Source organism: Zonotrichia albicollis, chromosome 2 (genome assembly GCF_047830755.1).
Source record: "Zonotrichia albicollis isolate bZonAlb1 chromosome 2, bZonAlb1.hap1, whole genome shotgun sequence".
NCBI classification, from domain to species: Eukaryota; Metazoa; Chordata; class Aves; order Passeriformes; family Passerellidae; genus Zonotrichia; species Zonotrichia albicollis.
Genome location: NC_133820.1, coordinates 82282576 through 82301997, shown reverse-complemented (window position 1 = coordinate 82301997; position 19422 = coordinate 82282576). Strand labels below are relative to the sequence as shown.

At 35.9% G+C, this 19422-nt stretch overlaps 1 pseudogene; it reads right to left on the bottom strand.

Moving 5' to 3' along the window:
• Positions 1–2231: 2231 nt before the first annotated feature.
• On the bottom strand, positions 2232–19209 carry LOC141728300 (uncharacterized; annotated as a pseudogene).
• Positions 19210–19422: the final 213 nt, after the last annotated feature.

Here is a 19422-nt window from a genome sequence, read left to right as displayed (position 1 = left end):
AGCAAGTTTACAAAATAAGATTAGATTTCAGCCTTTTTTTATGATCCACCTTTGGTATATATGATTACAAAACTTTGCTTTCTGTCAGTCACATGGGTTAGAAAAAAACAGTGATGGCTGAGAGAAACAGCAGCATAAACCAGCTCCTTAAATGACCGATTGAAAGGAACTGACAGGAAAAGGGAGAAATTAATCTGAAAGCATATTCAGAAGAATGACAAAGAAAATATATGTGCCTTGCAATAGAGTAAGTGATGACAATCAAGGGAGTGGTCTACATGATGTGCAGGATTTGAGATCTGTTCTTTAGTCTCTAATGCTCTCATCCATCTAGATGTATGACACAAATAAAAGACAGCCAAAATATCTTTGTGCAGCTGGAAAATCAGAAATGGAGGATGTCAGACAGTAGAGGTCACAGTGGCATAGCTTACAAAAAAAAAATACAAATAGGGCAGCTTGTATACTAACCCACAGCTACCCAACACCCACTGTGGAAATGGGGAGGAAGAGTCTCTAGATGGAGAAGAAAGTTTGTTTCACTATAACATTTCATTTTATTCACCATTTTTTTCTACTAGATGTGCCTAAGAGCAAAGGGATATTTTGATAGGAATGGAGGACCTAGAAAAACCTAAAATAAGATCATGGATTATCTTTATAGGCAGTTAGGTAAATTTAAGCTTGCCTAGGGAACTAAGAAGTGCTATACACTATGACACCAGCTGTGATACTAGATGTCAACACCATTCTCTGGTGTACAAAATTTTACACCTCTTACCATAATCTGAATTACAAACACTTCTCTTTATGCAAAATATGCCACATTTTTTACAAATATGTATTATTCTAACAGAGCTTTTGCTTTCATCTCTGTCAAACTCTAAGATGCAACATCTAGAGGAATGTAGAGCAAAAAGCATAGGCCAGAAAAAGAGGAAAGAACTGTTAATGATCATGGGAGAGACATAAGAGGCACAGAGTTCCCCATGTCATGCAAACCATGAGGTATTTGAAAATCCTTTTATATTAAGAGAAAGCGGGAGGTTTAAGCACATATCTAATGAATTATTGTGAAAAAATATTGTGACAGAATAGTGATGATACAAGGTTGGTAAAACATTAAGTACTGAAGGTGAAATTACTGAATGGAATGAAAGTTTGAATCATATAATGAGGAACTCAACAGCTATGAGGATATCAGTTATTTCAGAAACTACTGTGAAATATGTTATAAGCACATATTTTTTTCTCATAAGCTCCTTCCCTTCCCTTCCCTTCCCTTCCCTTCCCTTCCCTTCCCTTCCCTTCCCTTCCCTTCCCTTCCCTTCCCTTCCCTTCCCTTCCCATTCAAATCCTTCACATATTTTTTATCCTATTGTATTTCTTAGTATCTTAGAGAGCATCTTAGATACTCTCTATCTTCATTTTAGTTACATTAAAGCTGAGGGCCTGCCTTGCATATCTGGATAAATACAATGAGTTAGAGTTGGAATTTTTCAGGCAATGCATTGCAGAATTGCAGCTTCATGGCTAGGTTTGATTTAAGTCACTGCAATGAAATTACAAAAACACTTGTTCGCTCTTATTGCTCTGTGCTTCCTGCTAAACACTCTAAGTTTCACTGGATAAAGTTGTTTCTTATTCAAAAGAATTGTTTAGGGCTATTGTTCTCTTTAGAACAGTTTTCCTCCCAGGGACTGATGCATTTCAAAAATGAGCAGAGCGATCCACTGGGACAATTATTGCTGATATGTAAACTCAGCAGAAATCAGATTTCTGATCAGCAGGTAACTGAAGCTTGTGTCTGTGTATTACTGTAGTGCATTTGCTGCAAATGAAGTAGATGTGCTTGTGGGCTGTATTAATAAACAATTTCTCTGTAAAGACAGAGAAGCATAAATGCCAAGAGCCTGGAAGGAAGCTGCTGTGTAAAGTTTCATTCACCTGTCTAAGAGATGATTTCCAACCAGAAGAAGTTCAAAGGAGGACAGATGGCATGATGAGGGAAGCCTTTTGTCCAAGACTAGATAACAATAATACAAGGTTTTTTGGTCTAACAGAACAAAAGTTGGGTATAGGTATTATTACCTGTATAAATCCATTGGTGAATAAATATCCTTGAGAAAGAAAGGTTATTTAAATTAAAGGATAATTCTGGAAGTAGAAAAAATATGTGAATGAATCATCCAAGATTAATACATTCTCAGAACTAAGATCTCTATCATAGAATCATAGGCTTATAAAGGCTGGAAAAGGTCTCCAAGATCATGGCAACCATGCCAGCAACACTAAGTGCCACATACTGTCATTTTTTGAACACTTCCAGAGATGGTGACTCTACCACTTTCCTGGGCAGTATTTTCCAAAGCTTAATGACCCTTCCAGCGAAGAAATTCTTTGTGATGCTCAGCCTGAATTTTCCTGGCACAGCGTGAAGCCATTTCCAATTGCCCTGTCACTAGCTGCCTGGGAGAAGAAGCTTCTTGTGACATCCTCCTTTCAGATAGTTATAGAAAGTGATCAGGTTCCCCCTGAGCCTCCTTTTCTCCAGGCTGAGCATCCCCAGTTCCCTCAGCCTCTCCTCATTGGACTTGTGCTCCAGACTCTTCACCAGCTTTGTCACTCTTCTCTGGACTCACTCTAGCAGCTTTCCTGAACTGAGTGACCAGAAACTGGAGAAAGTACTCTAAGTGTGGCCTCTCTAGTGCTGATTACAGAGGGACAATCACTCCCCTGGTCCTGCTGGCCACACTAATCCTGACACAGGCCAGTGTGCTGTTTGCCTTCTTGGCCACCTGGGCACACTCTAGCTCATATTCAACCACCCCCAGATCCTTTTCTGACAGGCAATTTTCCAGGCACTCTTCCCTAAGCCTGTGGCAGTGCTGATGCTGTTGTGACCCCAGTGCAGGCCCTGGCACTTCACCTTATTGAACTTCATACCATTAACCTTGACCTGTGCATCCAGCTTGTGCAGATTCCTCTGCAGAGCCTTCCTATCCTCTAGCAGACCAACACTCCCAACTTGGTGTTGTCTGGAAACTTACTGAGGGTGCACTCAATTTCCCTATCCTGACCTTTAGGGAACCCCACTGGTGACTGGTCCCAGCTGGATGCAGCACCATTCACCACCCCTCTCTGGGCCCGGCCATGCAGCCAGTTCCTGACCCAGCACAGAGTGCTCCTGTCCCAGCCGTGGGCTGCCAGCTTTCCCAGGAGTGTGCTGGGGGACACGGTGCCAAAGTCCCAACTGAAATCCAGATAAACATCCACAGCCTTTCCCACATCCACTAGGCAGGTCATCTGGTCAGAAAAGCAGATTAGGTTTGTCAAGCAGGATCTGCCTTTCCTAACCCCTGCTGCCTGGGCCTGATCACCTGGTGGTGCTGTATGTGTTGTATGATGACTCTGAAAATGATCTAACTGTGGTCACTGCTGCAAGTCTGTCACACTAGGTATTTTGAATAGAGCATTAGAACTTCTGTCATGTGTTTCATTAACTTTTCCTGGTTTTCACAGTCTCCTCTTCTTGCTTTCAAAATATCAGTGTTCAGTCTAATATGAATCAAAAAGTCCACCACCTCCACAAAACAGCGTCAGAGAAAACAGAGGTAATTTATGATCATAAAACTGGAAAGAAAGAGTGGAGGAAAAGGTGGAGTTCTGGGAACAAGTAACTGTGTGGGAAGATGTGGAAATTCCAAAGATCATCTCTGCCACAGATGAGGAGGAGTGCAGGAGCGCAGATAAGAAGGCATATGAGAAGATAAGGATGTTGACCCTGCTGTAAGGGAAAAAAAATGAACAAAGTTCATTGTTCCACCCTTTCCTTTTTTTGATTGACAAGGGTTATTTCATGCTTCTCTCTGAACACATGCATCATGTCCTACACATTAGTGACAAAGTATTTTGCAATTACATGCTAAATGAGGGCTAAGTATGCTAAGTTCATGCTCTCCTACACAAATTAGTATTGAAAAATGTGAAAATAGTTGCATTACAATTTTCAACAACCAGATAATACCAAGCATGAAAAATAGGAGAATTTATACCTCTTTAGTACTTGGATCCCATCCCCTTAACTCAGAAACTTTAAAAAGATATAATTTCATCCTGAATTTGTTTTATTACTCAGGAGAAAGATAAATTGTTGATTAAATGAAATGTACACAGAGCAATTTAAGTCTCTATGTTTAAGAATATTCATGTTTTATGAGAAAAAGTTTGAACTGGAAGCATATTCAGGTACAGCCTTGATTTTAAAAGACCAGTTTGCAGCCAAATATTGTAGAGTTCATCATTACTCTTGTGCTTTGCTCTTGAGCTGTATGGCTGCAGGCAGCAAAAATCCCAGGGTCATGATTAGAAGGATAATATGAAAGTTTAACATTTTGAGATTTTGTGGCTTTTAAGTGTTCTTTACAATATAAGTAAGGCAGAAATCACGGAAAAATAATTTCTACATGCAAAGCAGTCAGCAAATTCATAAGTCTTTTGGACCTTTAAGGTAGTTTTTTTCCATTTTAAAAATCACTTCGGCCTTTTGACCTGTGAAAGCCAGTGTTTGTAAAAGCTGATGGATTTTTTATTTCTTGACACTTGAATAAAATATTATGCCATATAAATGCCTTATTGTGTATCTTATTTATTGATTTAGGTACACTTTCTTCCTTTGAATCCTTAATAACAGATCTCTTGTTTTCTGAATTGATTTTTCTGTCTCAGCCACATTGAGGCATAGACACTTTTTTGGCTTCCATCTGAATGAACAATTTCCTAGTTAGACACACTGGATTTGGAGTTGGGTCAATAAAAGCTTTACTGTGTCCTTTCTCTTTCCTCACACAGCTCACAAAAGAGAACTAAATTCCATTCATCCTTTCACTGGCCACTGTGGAATCTTTTAGCAGTGCAATTCTGGCTGGGATGAGGAAACATGGCAAGAAATTGGAAGAAACACAAATAAGAATTCTTTATTTCCCATGCTCACTGCCCTGCAGATTTGCTGCCACTGGGAATGCATGTGAATTTCCTGGACTTTGACAATTTGTCTCTGCCAGTGAATTACTTTGGAAGTATAACACATTAGATATCAAAAGACAATTTAGCTTAATCCTGCCAATTCTGATGTGGCTAACTGTAAGTTATTTGCAAAAAAAAAGACCATTTTGAGTGGTTCTTGGCAATATGAGCATAAAGTATCATTGAACAGTTTCCATGCAAAGCATACTTCTAACTTTTGAATAACAAGTTTATTAAACCATGGTTTAATAAAGTGTTTTCACCTAATCCTTGTGGACAGATGTAGATTTCAAAGATACTGGATTATTTGCAAGGATGTACAAATGCATTAAAATTTACTTGGCTGTTGTTTTTTGCTTGCTTTTTAATGTTAAATCATGCATTTATAGATAGTCCATTCAAATTAAAAACTACTAAGATAGGAAGATATAAATTTAAATTTTAGAAATTTCCAAAATAATTTCTGATGTCTTTAATTTTACACTTTTCCATCAGCTTGTGTGTGTGTGTGTGTGTGTGTGTGTGTGTATGTGTGTGTATCAGTTCTGGCCTCTCATTCCTTAAGACTTTTTTCTTCCATTATTTCTATGTTTATGCCACATGCACATACACAGGAGTTATTAAAAAAAAATCATTTTGAAGCATAGTAGCAGTTTTCCTATACATTTTATCGTAGCAATAATTATACTGTAAGTCCTTATGTGAGCAAGTATCAAGCATGCAGATGCATGGGCGTGTGTAAAAAATTCTTTTAGGCATAAATCTAGGACTTGCCCAAAGCCAGACTGTTGTGTTCTTATGTGACACAGTAAAGTAGCCCAGGGGATCTACTGGAATGAAAAAAAGGATGACAAAAACCTCAGCAGCTTATCCCAAGTCCTGACAGTAGACAGGAAAGCAAGGTTTTTTGTACAGTTCTTATATGCAGTTTTTACTCGAGATCAGTGTGGTTTACAGCACACTTGACCTGCTCTGACCTACCCACCCCTAATGGGGTAACTGAGTACTCACAGCAAGGCTGAGTGGAGACCATCAACTCATGCTCTCTGCCCACAGGAAGAACTGCAGAGAATTCATTGCTATAAAGAAATGCAGCAAAGTAGTCAAAGAATTTCCATTTTAAAATGAGGATATACAAAACCATACCAGATGTCATTTGTAGAACTAAAAACAACAGAAGAAATGGAACTAAAGAATAAATTTTAAGCAATGTCTCTTCAAATATAAATCACATGTTTTGAAATTTGCTAAAGGGTTCCATAAATGAGTTTGCAGACAGTTCATTCACTGAAAAAATTTATCTATTTGCATCATGCTAAAAAATTTATCTATTTGCATCGTACTAATCCTCTGATTAGGAAAGACACAACCAAAAAGGTTCACCTTAAAGCTGACATTTTGAACATTTTCTTTCATCCTCTTTGATATGAGCTCTTTTTAGTGGGATTTTCAAGCCATTAGATAAATCATCAAATGTCTGTGTCACAGCAGTTCTGCTGAGTGAAGGCTATTTAACATGTAACTTGTTAAATTAGGTACAGAGTTTATTTCCTCTTCTTTTTCACTTTTTTGTGACCAAAAAAACCCCACTTTGAATAAGAATAGGACTTTGAGAGGCTCCTGCAAGGTTATGTTCCACTGCAGAGCTTAAATTCTTAGTTTACTAAAGTTTTTGTAGCATCATTTTTTGATTTTAATTAGTGCAGAGAGGGTGATTATGAATTTGAAAGGAGAAGGCAGGAAGAGGAAGGAATAAAAATATTATTGTTTTGGGGTTTAGAGTGATTTTTTTCCATGCCCTTCTGCTTCTTAAGTAATCAATAGATCTGTAAGAGCTGGAAAGAAATAATTCATATCTTACACAAGTAAATTTCTGGAAAGTGAATGTTCAAGAATCCATAAAATGCAACAAATGGTCACAAATGGAATACGACCTGGATTCTAGATTAATTGAGTTTAAATCTTTGTAGAAGAAAACAGTGCACATGTGTTACTGGAAGAACAAGGATTCCAAGGTTTTCTCCATTATAAGAAAGGGGTGAGTAGGAAGGGCAGCAGGACCTGCAGGACCAGTGAGTGTTGTGTACTTGTTATGTATTATATATATTGGGAGGTGGCTATTTTTAAGGTAGATTTTTCAAAGATAGAAATAATAAAAATCATGCTGATGGGACAAAGGAATGTGTGAATAAATTCTCAGAGAGGTTATCTAGTCAAACGTCTTGTTGAAGATTTATTAGAGACGTGAACAACATGGAAAGGTTTTATTTTTTCTCTTAATAATACAAATATGGAGGGAAGAGGAAATCTTGACAACATAAAATAGAAATACTTCAGAAAGGTACTAAGAAGTTCTAGAAAGGGGTTTCTTAACTTATTCTGAAAAACCAGGGGCGTATTTGAATAAATTACTTACTAATAATCAGATATATAGATATATATAGTATTAAGAGTAATACAATGTTGCTATACCAGACATATTGATTGAAGACCATATTCCAACAAAAATTGTGTGAAGTCAATATTTTCACACAACAGAACCATGAAAAACAATGACATCTTCACGACCAAGCATAGAAAAAATCCATATACAAGTGGAAAAAGAAAAAAATATCCTGAATTAAGTGATGATGATCAGATTATGGTAAAGTTATACTACAAAGAAAAATAAAAGAAAATATGTTTTTTAACAATTTCTATTTTAATAAGAGAATTCTTGAAAAAAATCAGGAAATCAGTGACAGTTGACTGGATTTGTAAAGTTTAAAAGCTTTTCCGAAAAAGAATCTCAGAGCTACTTTAAGTCGCAGTTTGAAAATCAATACTTGTACTACAAGTAGAGAGAAAATGTTTGAGAGGAAAAGATACAAGACCTAGCTAGATAACTATTCATTCATGCTGAGAATCATTTTGTAACCAAGGAGTGAATAAAGTCTTCTGTGTGATGTTTCCCTGCAGCTGTTGAGATGTGGGCCAATGCTATATTGCTGAAAATAGATATCCATTTACCCATTTTTGACCTTGGTCACATCAGTGCAAAAAATACTCATTTACTGGAGTAAGTTGGGAGTTTATGTGGAACAGCAAGAACAGACTGACTAAATAGAAAGATATGTCTGGAAGGTCAGAATATGTAGGAGAAAAGTAAGACTTGCCAACTATCAAGCTGAGCTGGACCTTGCAGAGGAAATTAAAACAAACAGTGAAAAGATTTTTAGCCACAAAAATAAAAAAAAGAACAAAGAAGAAGGAAGTGGTGTGGTAATTCAGCAAGTATAGGGGCAAAGATTAAAGTTAATTTAGATACTGCCAAAAAAAACCTTTGACGCAGATTTCAGTAACTACAAATGATGTAGTTCATGGAGGCGAAGTCAAGGGGCTAATGGAAATAAGAACATGAAAATGGAAAATGCCATAATTGAGGAGGAAACAACATTGAAAGAGATTAATGCACTGGGGTCAGTGAGCAAATAATCTCCAGCACTGGATTCCAGCTTGTGTAATTACAAATCCAGAAGCAAAGCTCTTTTATGCATTTACCAAGTCAGACCTATACCCTAAAGAATAGTGCACTTCAGCAGATTTTAAAGAAACACATTTCAGTGCCTGAATGTAAAAATAATAGCTCAGGAACTTCAGGAACAGAAATCTTCAGTAGAAAGGAACCTTCAGTAAGAGCAATCTAGTTCAGTAAGAGATGGTTTGGTGGAATACAGAATACACAGAAAACAAAATTTAGAGGACCTACAGCTGTCCATCCAGCACAAGTCTCAAGGTCTTAAGCGAAGGCTGATACTCCTCTGAATCTCTGGTCTTGCTTGGAACAGTGACTGGATGGCATCTGATAACAAGATACAAATTCCTAAAATGCTGTGTAATTAACCAGATGAATGGAATTGTAGGATCACAGAATCATTCCTATAAGATCATGGAGTCCAAGCCAGCGATGCCAAGTCCACCACTAAACCAAGTCCCTACAGGTGCCATGTGTACTCATGGCACCTCTAGGATGGAAACTCAATCACTTCCCCTGGCAGCTGGTTTCAATGTTTTACAGCCCTTTCAGTGAAGAAATTTTTCCTAACATCCAGTCTAAACCTTTCCTGGAACAATTTGATATTATTTCCCATTGTTCTATCTGGTAGACTAATAACAAGTTCTAATACTAATATCGCTCTTCAATAAATAGAGAAAATATGGATGAGATACTAAAACTCACTTGTGAACAGCAAAAAATTACAGAACATTGGAAAACATGTAGCTGTCAGTACACATGCATATTCCTGCATATTTATCTTAAATGCAAAATGCTGCAATTTTGTATGGGCATCAAGTATTTCACTTTAGGAGTAAATCAACATGTACTGCAAGTGAAATGGGACAGCTGTACACATTCATATTTCTATGCACTGTTATAAATTGTAAGGCTATTATTATTGGCTCATATGACTAAATCTTCAGTGAAATTTGGGAAAAGTCTTTTTATCTACCCTGTGCTTTCTCCCCTGAATTAAAGATAAGGTTTAATCTTAATCAGTCCAAAATCTACTCTTTCCTTTCAAGGCTATCCAAGAATTTTCGCAAGGAAGGTCAGAGAATAATCTCATTAGTGGCTTGTAGAACTTCAGGTATTACAATGACAAGGGCCAAAGTCATCTATGAGTAGTTACATTTGAGAAGAAAATGAAACAACCTATAGGACTTTAAAAATTTATATGCTTTTATTTTTAGATAGTGGAAGAATATTCAGAACTTCACTTTTCCAAAGATGATCTTGACCTTCTTAGGGGAAACATTGAAAAAATAAAAAATTAAAATATAAACCATCTGTTTGGCTGAGAGAAAGAAAAAGGTTTCCCCAGTGACAAATTTAAAATTAAGAGGAAATTGCCTCCAAAGCATTATGGTGGAGAAAGCCAACTTGATTTTATCTGAACTTAGCTAAAACTGTTTAAGGAAAAAAAGAGAGGTAAAAAGAATGTCTCTAAGGACCAGGAGGCCACAAAAACCATCCAAAAGGAGCAAAAGCAAAAAAAAAAAAAAAAAAACAACAAACCAAAAACCACCAAACCATATATAAACCATATATATAATGTAATCCTTTTATAAATAATAAGTTTCTATGTTCTCTTTTAAAATGTTAGATTATTCATATATCTTTTCTGAAGAATGTAAACAACCTGGTTTTAAGATGCAACACAGCAAACAAACAAATGAATAAACAAGTAGATGAAGGTCCAATGTCTTGCCATGCTGTCTTTAGGGATCTAAAATATCTAATCCCGAGCAGGGTAATCAATATCAGTAACACTGCACATCTAGACAGACCTCCTCATATGAGTAACTAACTAGGTCAAATGATCAACCCTCTGACCCTCTGAACATATTTGTTTCTGTCTACAATGTGAGCCTAATCTAACTAGTTTAAGCATACGCACAGAACTTTTAGTGGCCTAAAACTGGAACAGATAAAATACATCTCAACAAAATAAACTACTGAATTAATGGAAGAAATTTCTTTTTCAGCCAAAACATGCTGCTAAAATAAATGGAAGAATCAGCTAAAGATCGGTTTAGTTATGTGGAGCAAATGGAAGTAAGAAGCTTTTGACAATACTATGGTAGAAATTACTTAAAACAATCATCTAGCCCTGTCTTCTCTGGCCCAACACAGAGCCTTGGCCGCCAGAAATAAATTATAATCAATTAAATAATTGATTGATTGCTATATCTATTAAGTTCCAGGTGTGAGGCTAGAAAAAGGAAGCTCTTTTCATGTGCTGTTGTAACATATCTTTTCAGGAACTTATATATAAAAAGGCAAGATACGCAACCTTAAACCAGGTTCATTTGTTCCTACTGCCCTGTTCTGAAAGGCTCTCCAGCATGTTTCACTCTGAGATGTCTCCAGACATTCCAATGAAATATTCCTGAGCATGAAACATCTAGTTGCATTTTCATCTTATAATATATACCTGTCTCAAGTGCCAGCAAAGCTGACACATTATATCAGATATTATAAACTGAAATCAATGTCCTCACCTCTCTCTTTCCTGACAAAACAGAAACAAAACCAAAACAAACAACAGTAGCAACAATAACAACAAAAACCAAAACAAAAACAAAATCCAAATAAACAGAAACAAAAACTCACCCCACCATCTATCAAAGTGTTCTAGTGCCCTGTGGCAGCCCAAAGGGGCTGTTGGCCCAAGTGCTGTGTGGTTTGGCCATGGCATACCTGTTCTGTTGATATTTAGCCTTAAACAGGGTATGTGGATGCAGTCTGCACCTCTTTGGAGCCAGGAATTATTCCCTTGGGTGGATGTATTTAGAACTGTAGAAATAGCTTATGTCTTTCTTATGCAGCTGCAAAGGGAGATAATTGAAACATTAAACAAAAGGACCTAAGTAGAACCTATAAGAGCGTCCATTTGGACAGTAGACAAGGGCAAAGATCTATTTAATTCCTGGCTTTGCTGGCATTTAATTTTTTCAGAGGTCACTAAAGAACAAGCAGTCTGAGCAATTTAATCCACATTTCATGTTTTGCCTGTCAGCAACTTTATAGTCTTTTTGGAAAGGCTTCCACTTTCTATTTTTTATGTGTTTTCATGCTATGCCTTTCCCATTCCCTATAATTGTTTATTCATTTTTTCTAATTTAACCTGAGTCAAAATCAGGACTTAAATATTTGATGCAATCTGCTACACTGGAGAAATGGATTAGGAAATGCTAAGAAATAAAAATAACTCTGTAAGTGCTACAGTCTTTGTAAAGAATTGTCAATGCTTAAGCTAGTCATTATGTCCCTTGCTAAATAAAAGAGTTTCTGTATTTATACATTCAACTATGAATATACATTCAATAATGTATTTAGATTATAGACACCTGATTATAGGCTTTAAAAGCTTGATGTAATATTAGTAAGCATACTAAAAAGAATAAACCAAAAAAAGCTACAATCAGAATACCTCTCTGCATTTAGGACCAATTCCATGCAGGAAGCACAGAGTGACCCAAAACCAGTAAGAAACAACCTTCAGATTCAAGTCTCTTTAAATTTAAGAGGTATAACTATCTGTGTTATAAGAGTTTTGTACATGTGCAAACACTAAGGATTGTGTCTTAGTACTTTAAACTAGACATATTTGAATTGCTACAGATGTCTGTTTACTTACCAGCCAGTGTAGGACCCTGTTCTTTCCCTGTTCTTTCTTTCTGCTCTTTTCCATTTGAAAACCTCCATTAATTTCTGCTGCATATGCTACATCTACATTTTTAGCTTTCAATTTGTTAAAAATATGGACACTCATTCCTATATTGTACACTTTTTTTCACATCTTACATTGAAATCAAGATGCTCAGGATGAGTGACAGCACAGCAAGCTGAAGAAATGAAAAGAACTGCCTTCCATATGCAGACTCATGTTTTTCTTCAGCAATTCAAATATGGAATCTTAATGAGAGCTCAACAATTTTGGAGATAGCCTTTGTGATTAAGCAAATTTCTAAGCATCTTGAGAGGAAGACAAACACTTTAGGAAAAAAGAAATTACATTATTAATAAAGGACTTGGAGTTTCTTAATGTCCAGTGTCCTAAAGGAACATTATTATTTTCTCAGGACTAAGTGGTATCCAAATACAGTCATTTTCCTTAAAACACAACAGCATTATTACTTCTGTACCTTATGTTCCTCTTTCAAACATGCAACACACACATGGTAGGACAAATTTAAAAGGAAAAGGAGTCATATGAGCAGTGGCATTAGCTTTGTTTTGTGAGAAGAGTGACATTTTAATGTGCCTGTCAAAGCAGATGAACACATATGAACACATACATGGTTTTACATCTTCATTGCTATATATATATACACAAAATCATAAGAGAATATGAAAAGTATATGGCAAAAAAAAAAAGATGTCTCTTTTAAACTCAAAAACTATTCATAATGCTTCCAATTACTTGCTGTTTAGGTTGTCTGCATATCTATGTACCGTTGCATTGCAAAATTCAAGCTTGACTTAATTTGCATACATATATGACTAATATGTTCCTTTATAATATGTCATTTTAGATACTAATACTGTAGGTGCCAAAATCCTTTTTTTTTTGTCACTAATGTTCACTTATGAACATATACATGACCTTCACTTAATATTCAGATACAAAGTCAAACTGTCATTGATACCAGTTACTATTTCTATTCTTGGGGATTTAAAGAGAAGAAATAACTAAAATTTAGGATTTCCTTTTAATATTAGCTAGTATCATGGTTTAATCCCCAACCAACAACCACTTATCACAAAGCCACTTGCTCATTTCCCCACCAGCATGATCAAGGAAAAAAATTGGAAGGGCAAAAGCTAGAGACCTTGTGGGTTGGGATAATAATAGTTTAATAAGGAAAGCAAAAGCCTCACACACCAGGAGAGCAAAACAAGGAATTTATTCACTGTTTCCCATGAGCAGGCAGGTGTTCAGCCATCTCCAGGAGATGAGGATCTCGTCATGTGTCCTGGTGACTTGGGAAGACAAATACCATCACTCCAAATATCTTCCCCTTCCTCCTTCTCCCCCACGCCCATTTTTATATACTGAGCATGGTTTCATATTGTCTGGAATATCTCTTTGGTCAATTTGGGTCACTTGTCCCAACTGTGTCTACTCCCAGTGTCCTAGGCACACCCAAGTTCTTAATCAGAGAGGCAATAGAAAAAGCCTTGGCTCTGTGTAAGCTCTTCTCAGCAATACAAAAACCATGTCTACATTATCAGCCCTGTGTTCAGCCTCAGAGCAGGTACAGTGAAGAAAGTTAAATCTACCCCAGCCAAAACAAGCACAGTTAGAGACATATGAAAAAAACACATAGGGGGAAAAGCAGTAGCTTTCTTCCATTTAAAATATATTTTTTTATTATATTCATTCTGTTGTTGTTATTGTTTAAAAATTGTATATTTGATCATTTGGGTATCCATAACACTTTCCAATGGGATTCAGCTCAGAGAAATTTAGAAGCTCAATTCATTTTTTGGGCTGTGGGTGTTAAAAGAGATTTGAGAAAATCTGTCTTATCCAGGCATTCAAATGAGGCAGGAAAAGACAAATTTCTCAGTCAGGATATCCATATATAGTAGACCTAGTGAGTAAATTCAGTGAAATCTAGAAAGCTATTTAGCTTGCTGAATTTAAGTTCAAAATTTATGAAGATGTACTGTTGTTCAGACTCCATTTACTATTTTATGTCATGTCCTATTGACCATATCTCCATGTGGTAAAATGAGAGTTGAGGCAATGAAATGTGTCAATAACGAAATGTGTCAATTTGCAAGCTGAACCTCATCTCTAGAGCAGAATCTCATTGTGTGAACACAGGCATTCAGAGTAAAATTTATTTCCTTAAATTGTCAAGAAACATAAAACCTGTTCCTAATTTTTAACCCAAGACATCTTAAATGGCACCAGACACATATATTTAGGAAACTTAATCCTGTCTTTAGGTAATTTTAATTTGCCTTCATTTTTTAATTTTCCTTTAATATTTTCAATAATTTATAATACAGTTTATATGAAAACAACATTACCACAGTGATAATACATTTCACTATGTTATAATCCATCCTACAGCTTTTATTTACATGTACTTACAATGTATATAAACTGATATAATCTAATACAAACTAAGGTATGAGATATGAAGGCTTGGATTCTTGTCTCACTTAGATCTCTTCACTCTGTATTCTGAACACTTCTCACTATGTTCTATATACAAACAACAGAGAAAAAGTGCATTTTTTGTATTACTCAGCTTATCAATAGCTGTGCATTTTAGGGTGAGATTAATCACTTGCATAAATATTTTTCTCCATTGGCTAAAGATTTCTACATCTTTCCACTGATCAGATGTAGTTGTTTACATTAAGCTTTATTAATACTTCCTGGGCTAGTTAGTCATTAAAAAAAAACATATTACTGAGTTCTGGAGTTACCAAGCCTCTAGAAAGACTTTAAGATGTGGTCAGGAATAAGCAGAAGGCAATATTGATTTGACACATTAAAAATCAGAAAACATAGAAAGAAATATTTTAAAAAACAAAAGAAACAACAACAAAAACAAAAGCAAGCATACAAACAAAATGCAAAACACCACACTACACAGTCTAAATCAACAACCAAATAACCCATAGAACCTCTCTGCTAAGTCTTTCTCACTGCCCTAGAGGAATGGCTGACAAAATTCCACTCCTTGTCAACTGCTCATACAAACTGTCCTTGTACGATTTCCAACAAAGAAAGAATGCTCTTGCTCTTAAAACCTTTCCTGCCCCTGTGAAAATGAGCTTAGGGTTTTTTGAAAATATCAGGCTTTTTCTTCTTTACTGCTGTACTTGTTACAATGTTTGATTTATATTCTCTGACTAAACAGCATCCAGATTTAAACTGTTATAGAAAACAGTTTTCCAAACAGCTAATTTTGTCAGTAGGCAGCCTATTTTAGACACAAAGGTGAAGCAAGTACTTTCCTGTTGAACTATAAATCTCATTTTTATGAATAAGAAACCAAGAATTTCAGCTTGACACTTTCAAAAAGTACTATATTCAATCAAATATCTATCATATAAAAGCAAAAGAAATTTTGGAGGCCTTCTTTGCAAATTACAAGAACATTGCCTGCAATGTCCTCAGGCCTCACACCAGTGTCTTTCCAGTTCCCTTGAGTACGAAATATGTTTACTTACACATTTCTGCTCTGATGTCTACAATTAATATTGAGGCAAGGTCAACGCTCCTTTGCTATACCTTGAAACCTATAGAAGGGAACCCTTGCTGAGTAACTCCAACACCGAACCCATTAGTTCCAGTCACTGGTCAAAGAATCTGCCAAATGAGTTATTGTAGACTCATTTATTATATTCCAGTGTCTGCTAAATAAGCAGGCTATATTGATTTGTTTTTTGTTTGTTTTGTTCCTGAAACCAATATTAGAGGTAGATAAAAATACATAGTATGGATCCATTCAAATTTTAAATGTTTTAACCAACAGTTTTCAAGGTGCTTATTCTGGTTTGACTCCAAGATGAAAATTATGACAGACATATGAGACTATAGAGAAGAATAGGAGACTATATCACTGAATTTCAGGGCTGAATTTCTCTAGGAATAATATAAAAATAATTTTTTTAGTTAAAGACAGAGGATAACCAGGATGAAGGAAATTTTCAACATGTTGAGAATAATGGAGACTTTAAAATGAAACTTGTTTATAGCAATATCCTTTTTCAACCTTTGATGGGCAAAGTAAATCTTTGCTTGTGGTAGATGGAACTTTACTCCTTGATGATTGCCTCCAGTCTGCCTTTAAGAAAACTATCTACAGTAACATCTGTTAGTGTCAGCAGGGAAGCTTTTTCTGCTCTAATTTTATCAAGGTAGAAGAAAAGTTTATTAGAGCATTACATAAATTACTCATGTCTTCCTGAACACACTGAGAATTTCAGTCTTCACTTAGAGATAATTTGTGGGACACATGCCTCACCTTTTCTAAAGCATTAATATATCAAATACTCTCAAAGGCAAATATTTTTGGAAGCCTTAGAAGTGCATATTAGTTTTCAGTAAACTAATAAGCATTGTAATAGATTGATGTATTGCATTTGATTTCAAGGAATTGAGTTTAAAAATATAGTTCTGTGTTACTTAAGTCATTAAACAAATTATAACATTTGTATTTTGCCTTTGATTCAGGCCCCTCTTGAAAAACACAATTTCAGCAAATCAAACAGTAACTTTATTAACAAATATTACATTTTTTTCCTAGTGTTTTAACAATTATCTTATAATTTTCTTCAGTGTTTTTTTTTATTTGGAATAATTCAGCATAAATATTCTACAGACAAAGGTAGGGCCAAAAAATTAAGAAATCAACTCATAATAGTCATTCAAGTTTTGAACTGACTTGGATTAGGCATTCATGCCTCATTATTTGATTCTGTTGTGTGTCTGCACAAAGCTAACTCTTGCAGTAAGGTTTCTAATATGATCAATTTCTCCACATATAAAAAAGCAAATAAATAAATGTTCTTCCACATATTACACTTTACAGTAGATCTGTAGAAAATTTCACTCCTACAAATTTCACTCCTACAAATTTTCAGCATCGAATTTCTTATGGCATCCACAGAGTCATGGTAGGATACAAGGCACAGTTCCATTGGCCAGAACAAACAATAAACCTGGTTGGAAACCAGTTGTGTATGAAACAACGATGGTATTTGTATATCTCTAGTGGGCTAAACCAAACTTTTGGATTTATGCCTCCTGAAATTACCAGGTTTAATTCAAAAAATACTTTATAAAACTCTTGCAGCTTAAACCCATTTTCAGCCAGCACATGTTAGTCATACCAAGCCCCAGAGAGAAATCTAGCCAGTTACAGAAGGAAACTCATTAATATTTCTCCTTATAATCTGATTTTTTTTCCTTTTTTAATGCTAGTTAATTTAGAATGATACTCCAAGGATATTAAATGCCCATGTGTGAACCAAAACTGGCAAATTGGATTGTAAGTCCAGAGACAAGCACAGTTTTTTGCTTTTGAAGTTGCTCACAGCAGGGACAAGCTGAGCTTGCAGCCAAGGGAAATTGTGTATTTGGAAACCAATAAATCCAAAGTAAGCTTTCCTATATTACTCTAAGTACATTAACAACAGTTTTTGCATGTCCTGCTGCATGTCCTTAACTAAAATCCTCTTAGACCCCAAATGTCAGAGTTTGGAAACCAGGCATCAGTGGGTCAGAACTGACTAAAATATAAATGTGGCATTTGTTGTCATTTTATACTCTACAGAGTGATTTTAAATTTACTCTAATTAAGTAAAGAAAAGATCTTTTATGAAATTTTACTCTGTTGTCCTCAAACAGAAAATATTTCTTCTTATATGAATTATCTTTCCTATATTAAAAATGGCTGTTTATTATTTCTTCTTTTCAGGAATGGCTACATAGATTCACAGAATATTTTCAGTTGGAATAGACTTCTAAGATAATGGAGTTCAGTCATTAACCCAGCACTTAAAAGTGCACCACCAGTAAATATTATTCTGAAATGTCACAGGTATATATCTTTTAAATAGCATTAGGGATGGTGACTCAACCATTTCCCCAGGCAGCTTGTTCCAATGCTTTTGGACAAGGGACAGCCCTTTTGGTTGCTAAAGCTGCGATAAAGAGCAGCTTTGCTGCTCAGCTTCCTCTGTCCCACTTCAACAGGCAAATACCTGCAGAAGCCATTGCCACAGACTCGATTGGGGCACCCAGCTGGGTGTACCTGAGCAAACATTCACACCCCTTGTCCTCATGGGCATGTCCTGTCATGCTCCTGTGTGTCTTCTGTCATGGACATCTTCTGGGGAATATTTCCTGTTTCACAGAATCACAGAATCAGCTGAGTTGGAAGGGACCCACAAGGACCATCAACTCCAACTCCCGGCCCTGCACAGGACCATCCCCAAGAATGTTCCCAAGAGTGTTCTCCAAACTTGAACTCTGGCATGTTTCCCACTGTGGGCCCTTACAAATAATGATTTTCCTTCTGATTTTCCTTCTGGTGTTTAAAGATCATATCTTTGCAAAGAAATCATAGGAAATCAAAGGAAATAATATCTTGGTCTCCTGAAGATGAAAGCCACTCTGAGATAATATATATAAGAACATACTGGCACTCACTGAGTTCCCTTGTAGGAGGGACAGTGTTCTGTCTATATGCCACAATGCTTTGTTAAAGACATGTATCCCTCAATAGTGACAATCTGTTAATTTACTTCAGTTCCTCCACCAACATTCAAGATAGCTGTAATCAGGCCAGTGAATGGAACTTAAACATATAAATAATTTTTCTTATCTGTTAATTATGGCCCATTGTAACTACAAGAGAAGTATTGCATCTGGGAACAAACCACCCCTTTCACTAGTAAAGACTGGATATCACCAGGCTGAAAAGCAGTGGCCATTGGTAACTCCCAAAAGCTAGAAAATATTGAATTACAATAATAGTCAATAGTTTCTACATTTTTAGAAGGGTATGCTGAACTTTTCATTTCCTTACCTGAACAATTTTTGCTGAAGATGGATTCAAAAATTTTTCAGGGCCTGAGAGCCCAGCAAACTTCATTTTTTTTTCCATTTTGAGAATTTCCTTATTTTTCAGGGATTGTTGTGTGAAATGTATTATAATTATTATTGAAAATGTATCAAGCCATTTTTTGCACTATTTTGCATCTTAAATATAAAGGTGTGGAGGAGGAGGCAATTCTTGTTTACAATGCCCTTTTAAATATACAGAAAAATAACCTGGACTCTTAAAGATTTAGTAGTTTTTTGGCTGGCTCTAAATTCA